Raw genomic sequence first — 9,014 nt, forward strand, 5'->3', positions numbered from 1 at the left:
CTTCTTTATATAGCCAAAAGTCACTTGAGGCAAAGGACAAGAAAAATCTATATGAATCATTTTTTTTTTTTTTTTTTGGTAGAGACAGAGTCTCACTGTACCGCCCTCGGGTAGAGTGCCGTGGCGTCACATGGCTCACAGCAACCTCCAACTCTTGGGCTTACGCGATTCTCTTGCCTCAGCCTCCCGAGCAGCTGGGACTACCAGGCACCCGCCACAACGCCCGGCTATTTTTTTGTTGCAGTTTGGCCAGGGCTGGGTTTGAACCCGCCACCCTCGGCATATGGGGCCGGCGCCCTACTCACTGAGCCACTGGCGCCGCCCTATATGAATCATTTTTATTGTTTGTCACCTAATCCATGTTTAGGATTTCAGTAAACAGTGTACCAGAGCTATATGCCCCTGTATCCAGCACCAAGTTGAACAGCTACACCAGCCATAAACACTTAACTGAATAACTTCTCTCTGTAAACCATTGGTGGGCACACTAGAAAGAATATGACATAGTTCCTGCAATAGAGAAATCAGCAGCCTAGGAAGGAAGATCAATTGGAAATCAAGAGCAAGTCAAATTCCAAATGAGCAAATAAAATTTATCACCATCTCTTCCTTAAACTGCAATTGTTTGTTACAAGGCCTAGTTTTCTCACTCACAGACCATCTCCTAGTTAATATGGGAAAACTTTGGAATTGTCATTAATATCCTTTCTCCCTTGGCCTCTGTATATTTATGATAATCTATTATAAATCCTCCTGACTCTATGTCTGGGATTTGCATTAAAATACTCAAGCAACGCTCGGCGCCTATAGCACAGTGGTTAAGGCACCAGCCACATATACCGGAGCTGGTGGGTTCAAGCCTGGCCCAGGCCTGCCAAACAACGACAGCTACAACCAAAAAAAAGCCGGGAGTTGTGGCAGGTGCCTGTAGTCCCAGCTACTTGGGAGGCTGAGGCAAGAGAATCGCTTAAGCCAAAGAGTTTGAGGTTGCTGTGAGCTGTGACACCAGAGCACTCTACTGAGAGAAACACAGTGAGACTCTGTCTCAGGGCAAAAAAAAAAGAGTATGAACATAATGTCATATAACAAGAAATTAATTAAATAAGCATAGTCTTCAGGTCTTTTATGTAAAGTCCTAAGTTATCTTTTTAATTTATTACCAAATGACTCTCCCTCCGTCATAGGGACCACCATTTCTTAGGGCTGAAGGAGAGTACGGCATAAAGGCCCAGGCTGCTTGGGTTCAAAGTGCCAGTTCAGGTTCTTTCGTATCAGTAAAATAAATTCTTTGCCATCAGTACCCTAATCTGTAAAAGAGGAATACTAAAGTTATCTTTGTCTGTAAGAGGATTAAATTAATTAATGCATATAAGGCCTATAGAAAAGTATCTGGCACTCAGCATGTTAACAAAATATTATTCATCAACCTCCTGATTCTACAAATATGTGAGTATTTTTCCAGTAGAATTTGCTAATGAGTAAAAGAAATCTGTTCTTCAAACTAAGAGAAATGACACCCAGCATGCTAAGTCCTCTCAGGTTGGGACTATGTTACTGGGAGCAAGGGGGTTAACTCTCTCCTCCTCCCTGCAGTCCATTTTGGCATGCTTTGGTTGCTGCATTTATTTATTTATATATTTATTTATTTCAGAAAGTGAAGGAGGCTGGAAGATATCAACACTGTGTCTCTGGTCCTGGATAAAATTAATAAAAGAACCCAAGCACCAGGTGGAGGTATGACACACTCATACCTTTAAAGGGGAAAAAAAAAAAGATGAGAAGAGAGTTGACCCCTAGGAATCCAGGAACAGCCGCTCTGGATGCAAGTGGCAGAGAAGGGCTGGATGTAGGCCAGAGGTGTTGCACCAAGAGCTCAGAACCAAGCCGGATGCGCGCTTCCTGGGGAAGAAATAACAGATTGGCAACAACCGGCCACCTTTTACCATCTGCCTCTATCGGCCTAAGTATTTTTACATCTATTTTATGCAAATCTCACAACACCCCTGTATATTACTACTAAACCCACTTTACAGAGGAAAGAGTGAGAACTTAACTCAACTCAACACTATATTGACAAAAGGCGGCAAAACGTGTGGAAGGTGGGGAAAGCGAAGGAACTTCAGAACCCGGGAGACCCTCAAACTAGGAGATGTGCTAGCGGGGGTCGTCCCCAACTTGGGGACAGGAGAACAGCCCTAAAAACCAAGGGACGCAAACAGTAGTTCCCAAATTCCGTGGCATCTCTTCCCCGAGGGCGAGGGCTGACACCTGCGGATCCCATGGCCCGGCCAGAAAATCTTGGAGTAGAAACAGGGGCTGGTCACTTACCTCCCAGAAGAGATTGACGCCAGCAGCTTTGACCTCCCGCAGCGGAAGTAAGATTGTGCACAGCTCCTGGACTACATTTCCCAGAATTCCAGGGCAGAGCACTGGCTACAGCACCGCCCCCCGACGGAAGTGGCTCTGGCTACCCGGCACTCCCGGACTACAATTCCCAGCATCCTTATTAAGGCGCTCGCTTAATCTAGTAGGTTGCTGTTTTTATTTACTTATTTTTTTAATATATAAGCAGATTCAGTTCTCAGGTGCTTATTAGCCTTTTATCTTTCTCTTCCCTCTTCCTTCTCTTTCCATCAAATTACACTACTAATAAGTGTGACCGTAAAGTGAATGTGGATGTTTGGAGAAAAGGGCAGAGTCATAAACTTTTTATGATTCTATTGCCTTCTTAACTTTGCTTGTATCCGGATGCATCTAAACCCTCCCCCCCCCCCATGTTACCTGGCATAAGCTATTCATTCTAAGATGCTAAAGATTCGCAAGAAGGAAACATACCCTCTGATCAGGCCACAAAAAACTAACAAAAATTTCCCACTTCCGTTTTGTTTTGTTTTTTTAAGAGTCAGAGTGTCTCACTTTGTTGCCCTCGGTAGAGTGCCGTGCCGTCACTGCTCACAGCAACCTCTAGCTCTTGCGCTTAGGCAATTCTCTTGCCTCAGCCTCCCGAGTAACTGGGACTACAGGCGCCCGCCACAATGCCCAGCTATTTTGGCCAGGGCCGGGTTCGAACACGCCACCCTCGGTATATGGGACCGGCACTCTACTCACTGAGCCACAGGCGCCACCCTGTTGGTTTTAATTGTTCATTTTGTCTTACTGTTTTTTAATTCTTTTTGTTTTATATTTATCTGTTTATTTTTAAGACAGAGTCTCAAGCTGTCACCCTGGGTAGAGTGCGGTGGAGTCACAGCTCACAGCAACCTCAAACTATTAGGCTTAAGTGATTCTCTTCCCTCAGCCTCCCAAGTAGCTGGGACTACAGGCGCCTGCCACAACACCCGGCTATTTTTTGGTGGTAGTTGTTATTGTTTGGCAGCCCCGGGCTGGGTTGGAACCCACCAACTCCAGTGTATGTGGCTGGTGCCCTGCACAATGAGCTACAAGCGCCGAGCCTGCCCAGCCATTTTTGTTGTTGTTGTTGCAGTTGTCATTGTTGTTTTAGCTGTCCTGGGCCAGGTTCTAACCTGCCAGCCTACGTGTATGTGGCCCACGCCCCACTGAGCAACGGGAACCACCCTATTCTTTTTGTTTTAATTGCTCATTTTATTTTCTATTTATTTTTTATTTTTGTTTATTTATTTATTTTCGAGACAGAGCCTCAAGCTGTCGCCCTGGGTAGAGTACTGTGCTGTCACAGCTCACAGCAACCTCCAACTCCTGGGTTTAAGCGATTCTCTTGCATCAGCCTCCCAAATAGCTGGGATTGCAGGTGCCTGCCACAACGCCCGGCTATTTTTTAGTTGTAGTTGTCTTTGTTGTTTGACAGGCCCGGGCTGGATTTGAACCCGTCAGTGAGCTGCGATGCCACAGCACTCTATGGAGGGCAACATAATGAGACTCTGTCTCAAAAAAAAAAAAAATCATGAGGAATAGAAAACACTTTACAGTACTTGCACTGCATTTATCAATACCAAAAGTTTATGTTGTCTGTCCCATCTGTAGATGTCATGAGTATATATTATGTGATTTCACATTTTCTTTTAATGTCATGATTTTTCTTCACACTTCTTTTGAATACTTCTAGTATCACTAGTGTTACATTGTGTTATCCGAAGTTTACTGTGCTAATCATGAAAAATATGTGATCACCTCAAGCTATCACTTTTACTGCGAAACAAAACTTACAGAAGAGGGCAGCGCCTGTGGCTCAATGAGTAGAGCGTTGGCCCCACAAACCGAAGGTGGCAGGTTCAAACCGGGCCCTGGCCAAACTGCAACAAAAAACATAGCCAGGAGTTGTGGTGGCCGCCTGTAGTCCCACCTGAGGCAAGAGAATCCCCTAAGCCCAACAGCTGCAGGTTGCTGTGAGCTGTGATGTCACAGCACTCTACCGAGGGTGACAAAGTGAGACTCTGTCTCTTAAAAAAAAACTTACAGAAGACATGAATTGTTCACATTAAGATCATCAGTTAAGCAGCAACACTTGAGCTCACTGATAGAGTCAAATGGAGGGACCCGCCCAAATTGAACCCATATGCCCAGGAAGAAATGAATGCATAGAATGCCCCACCAAGGAAAGAGGGAATGTGCCAATCTCTACCCTTCCAACCTTTTAAAATTCCCATCCACCTTAACCCCCATGCTGACTTCCTTCTAGAACTCAGTTCACCTGCACCCAGGTGGGAATAAAGGCTGCTGTTGCCCACACAGAACCTGGACTTCATTTCCTTTCATTCATGTTTTGGAATAATCTCTTACTTTCGGTCTTTGACTTCTCACCATAATAGCAACAGGTAGCAGCTACAGAATTATTAGTGTAGGAAAGTCTGTACTATAGTTGATTCTATGCGATTATAATTTAATGTACATCTATATATGTTTGTTTACATTTTTTTCAATGTTGACAAGCTATGTTATGGCTGCAGGGGCTCTTTAAACCCTCTAACAGCAAAAACAGCACCTCTGATAAGAGTAAGCAAGCATGCAGGTAATGATACCGGAATTTCTTCTTCAGTAGATCCTTGATCTCAGGGATTCAAAGAATGAATCCACCAACCACAGATCAGGGGTAGGACAAGATGTATTTTATAGAAAAGAATACAGAGAAAAAGTACCAAAGCTCCTGGCACAGGGAAAACTCAAGTCATAAAAAATCTCCCCTCTGGGTCCTTTTGATACCAGAATTTCGTCTTCAGTAGATCCTTAGTCTCAGTGATTTGAAGAATGAATCCACGGACCACAGATCAGTGGTAAGACAGGATTTCTTTTATGTTGTTTTTTTTTTTGTTTGTTTGTTTTTGGCCAGGGCTGGGTTTGAACCCACCACCTCTGGCATATGGGGCCAGTGCCCTACTCCTTTGAGTCACAGGCACTGCCTAAGACAGGATTTATTTTACAGAAAAGAATACAGAGGAAAAAAACACCAAAGCTTCTGGCAGAGAGAAAAACCCAAGGGGAAAGAAAGCTCTCTCTGGAACCAGAAAAAACCTTGTATAGCTAGGGCAGTTCTTAGTAATAAAAACAAAGCTGGGGGCATCAGGATATCAGATTTTAGGCTGTACTATAAGGCCATAGTGGTCAAGACAACATGGTACTGGCACAAAAATAGAGACATAGACATTTGGAATCAAACAGAAAACCAGGAAATGAAACTAACATCTTACAACCACCTAATCTTTGATAAACCAAGCAAGAACATACACTGGGTGAAAGACTCCCTATTCAATAAATGGTGCTGGGAGAACTGGATATCCACATGCAAAAGACTGAAACTGGACCCACACCTTTCTCTACTCACAAAAATTGATTCAAGATGAATAAAGAACTTAAATTTAAGGCATGAAATGATTAAAAAAACCTCAAAGAAAGCATAGGAAAAACACTGGAACATATTGGCCTGGGGAAAGACTTTATGAAAAAGACTGCAGTGGCAATTGCAACAACAACAAAAATAAACAAATGGGACTTAATTAAACTGAAAAGCTTCTGTACAGCTAAGGAGACAACAACCAAAGCAAATAGACAACCTACACAATGGGAAAGGATATTTGCATATTTTGAATCAGACAAAAGCTTGATAACTAAGATCTATAGAGAACTCAAATTAATCCATATGAAAAAAGCCAACAATCCCGGGTGGGCGCCTGTGGCTAAAGGAGTAGGGCACAGGCCCCATATACCAAGGATAGCGGGTTCAAACCCAGCACCACCAAAACTGCAATAAAAACAAAAAAAGCCAACAATCCCATATATCAATGGGGAAGAGAGATGAATAGAACTGTTTCTAAAGACGATAGAAGAATGGCTAGCAAACATGAAAAAATGCACATCGTCCCTAATTATTAGACAAATGCAAATCAAAACCACTCTGAGATATCATCTAACCCCAGTGAGAATGGCCCACATCACAAAATCTCAAAACTGCAGATGCTAGCATGGATGTGGAGAGAAGGGAACACTTTTACCGTGCTGGTGGGACTGCAAACTAATACAACCGTTTTGGAAGGAAATATGGAGAAACCTCAAAGAACCCAAGCTAGACCTCCCATTTGATCCTGCAATCCCATCACTGGGTAACTACCTAGAAGGAAAAAAAATCCTTTCATCATAAGGATAGTTGCACTAGACTTTATCAGAGCTCAATTTACACTCACCAAAATGTGAAAACAGCCTAAATGCCCTCCAACCCAGGAATGGATTAACAAACTGCGGTATATGCATACCATATTCAGCCATTTAAAAAAATGGAGACTTTATAGCCTTTGTATTAACCTGGATGGAAGTGGAACACATTATTCTTAGTAAAGCATCACAAGAATGGAGAAGCATGAATCCTATGTATTCAATTTTGATATGAGGACAATTAATGACACGGTGGTGAGTGGGGAAAGGGGAGAGTAGAGAGAGGGAAAGGGGGTCTAGGTATGTGACATACCTTTTGGGGGCAAGGCACAATTGTAAGAGGGACTTTACCTAACAAATGCAATCAGTGTAACCTGGTTTCTTGTACCCTCGATGAATCCCCAACAAAAAAAAAAAAAGAAAAAAAAGCTCGCTCTCTATCTGCCTGGATTCTTGGTCTAGGATAATTGCATAGGTCCTTCGTAGTTACATTAGGCCGGGACTTGTAACAAATGAATGGATACAGTCCCTTCCGCTGGGGCAACAAATGATGCATTAATGAATGGATATAGTCCATTCATGAAATTGACCAGGCCTAGGAAACTGGGGGGTTCCCTGTTTACCCACAAGTGCAAAAGGAGAGAGACTAAGGCCTGCAGCCTTCCCAGCAGTTGTCAAGCCCCTCACACTCCTGCTGGGCTCCACCTGCCTACCCTCCAACCCGCTGGTTCCTCTGCTGGCTGCCACGGCACCAACACCGCCAGGGCAGAGGCAGCTAGAGGGGTATATATATAGCCCAACAAATAAATAGATTGTTCCCAGGCCTAGGAAACTTACATGAAATTGAACAGGCCTGTGAAATAGAGGGTTCCTGGTTCAGCCAGTGCAAGGGGAGAGAGACAGAGGCAAGGAGACACCAGGAGGGGCTCCCTGAGCTGGCAACCTGGAGGTGTCCTCCCTAACAATTGTCAGGCACCGGCACCTCCCCCAACCCTCTGGTTCCTCTGCTGGCTGCTGCAGCATCAACACCCCCACAGAGGAGGAGGAGATGGCAAATCCTCCCCTCAGCTCGGCTGAGCTGGCTGGGGGGCACCTGCCCTGTATCAGTAACAGAGACCAAAGGAAGACTGTCTCTTAAAAGAAGATTAAAAAAATATATATGCGTATTTTTTTTTTAAGTAAAAGTTTCAGGTGTTGCAGAAAAAATATCCCAAAGTGAATTCGGTTCCATAAAAAACAGCATTTGGCAGTCTATGCTGCCTTAAAAAACCCCAGTCAGGATAACCCTAGGAGAAAATCACCCCCTCCAATTAAAAAACAGACAAGAAAAAACCCCACCCTTTATACTCTTCCTTGTTCAACTTCCACTGCTTATTCCTTGAAACACATCACGAATAACAAGATAAACAACATCCAGCTCACTTCTTTGCCCCTATTACCAAGGATTTTGGCTTAGGAATCTTCACCTCTACTACAACCAAGGAATTGGGTGTAGTCACTCTTATAAGACCAGTGAGCTGCCCAGACCAATAATTTCTGGGTCAGGTGTCTAGGAACCTGCAAATCATCCTCGTGCTTCCTTTGAGCGGGCTAAAGGCTCCTCAAGGGGACGGTACACCTGGCCGAGCCCAGAATGCTTCCTGGGTTGGGTACAGGGGGGCTCTTCCAATCAAAAATAAAATACCCCAACACCTATAACTGAACGTCTAACAAGTAGCAGCAGGCACAGAAGTATTGGCTACATCAGAAAGATGCACATCTACCCCCTTTGCGTAAAGCTAAGGGAGGTGAGAGCCAAGTGAGCATCTGACCCCTCAGTACACTCTTCAGACTGAAGCCGCAGTGCAGAGAAAGACGTTCGGTCCAAGGGTACTGTCTGCTGTATCTGGATAAATGAAGCTGCTGGGCAGCCTGGTTCATGGCGGTTTTATGGAAGCTTCTCCCGCTTGTGCAGTTTTTAAGTATAGGTTACTGTTCAATTCAACTTTGGCCCATAGCTCTTTCCTAGTCAGTGGGCTTCTTGCAGCAGCTCATTGGTCTTAGAGGAGTGTCTACACCCGAAGAAGCCTCTGTACACTCCCAGATTTTCACCCCCTTGGGAGACAGTACTTAGCGTTTGTGGATCCCTTGATAAATCGCAGCGACTCCTCCAAAACGCCCTTCCAGAACGCACGTTTGGTTGTCAGCAGAGGTAGCTCATCTCCCAGGCTGCAGCTACCTGCACGCCGAACGCCAACAGGGTGCCGGTGCCGGTGGGAGCCGCAGCCGGAGGACGCGGTCGATTTGCCCCAGGTAGGGCAGCTCCCTGTGGGCGGCCGCTGCCCGGCGCCGGCTCTTGGGCGAGGTGGGGGCGGGGGGTCAGCGACTGGGGAGGGTAGCTCTGAAAGTTATTT

General features: G+C 44.8%; 1 long non-coding RNA gene across 1 annotated transcript; it reads right to left on the reverse strand.

The window, feature by feature from the left end:
• Window positions 1-13: 13 nt before the first annotated feature.
• On the reverse strand, window positions 14-2,380 carry LOC128596646 (uncharacterized). Its single transcript, XR_008383118.1, has 3 exons — window positions 2,329-2,380; window positions 1,752-1,899; window positions 14-532 (listed from the first exon to the last, which is right to left on the reverse strand). It is a non-coding gene; the product is annotated as an uncharacterized LOC128596646 (long non-coding RNA).
• Window positions 2,381-9,014: the final 6,634 nt, after the last annotated feature.

This window comes from Nycticebus coucang, chromosome 10, assembly GCF_027406575.1.
Source record: "Nycticebus coucang isolate mNycCou1 chromosome 10, mNycCou1.pri, whole genome shotgun sequence".
NCBI lineage: Eukaryota > Metazoa > Chordata > Mammalia > Primates > Lorisidae > Nycticebus > Nycticebus coucang.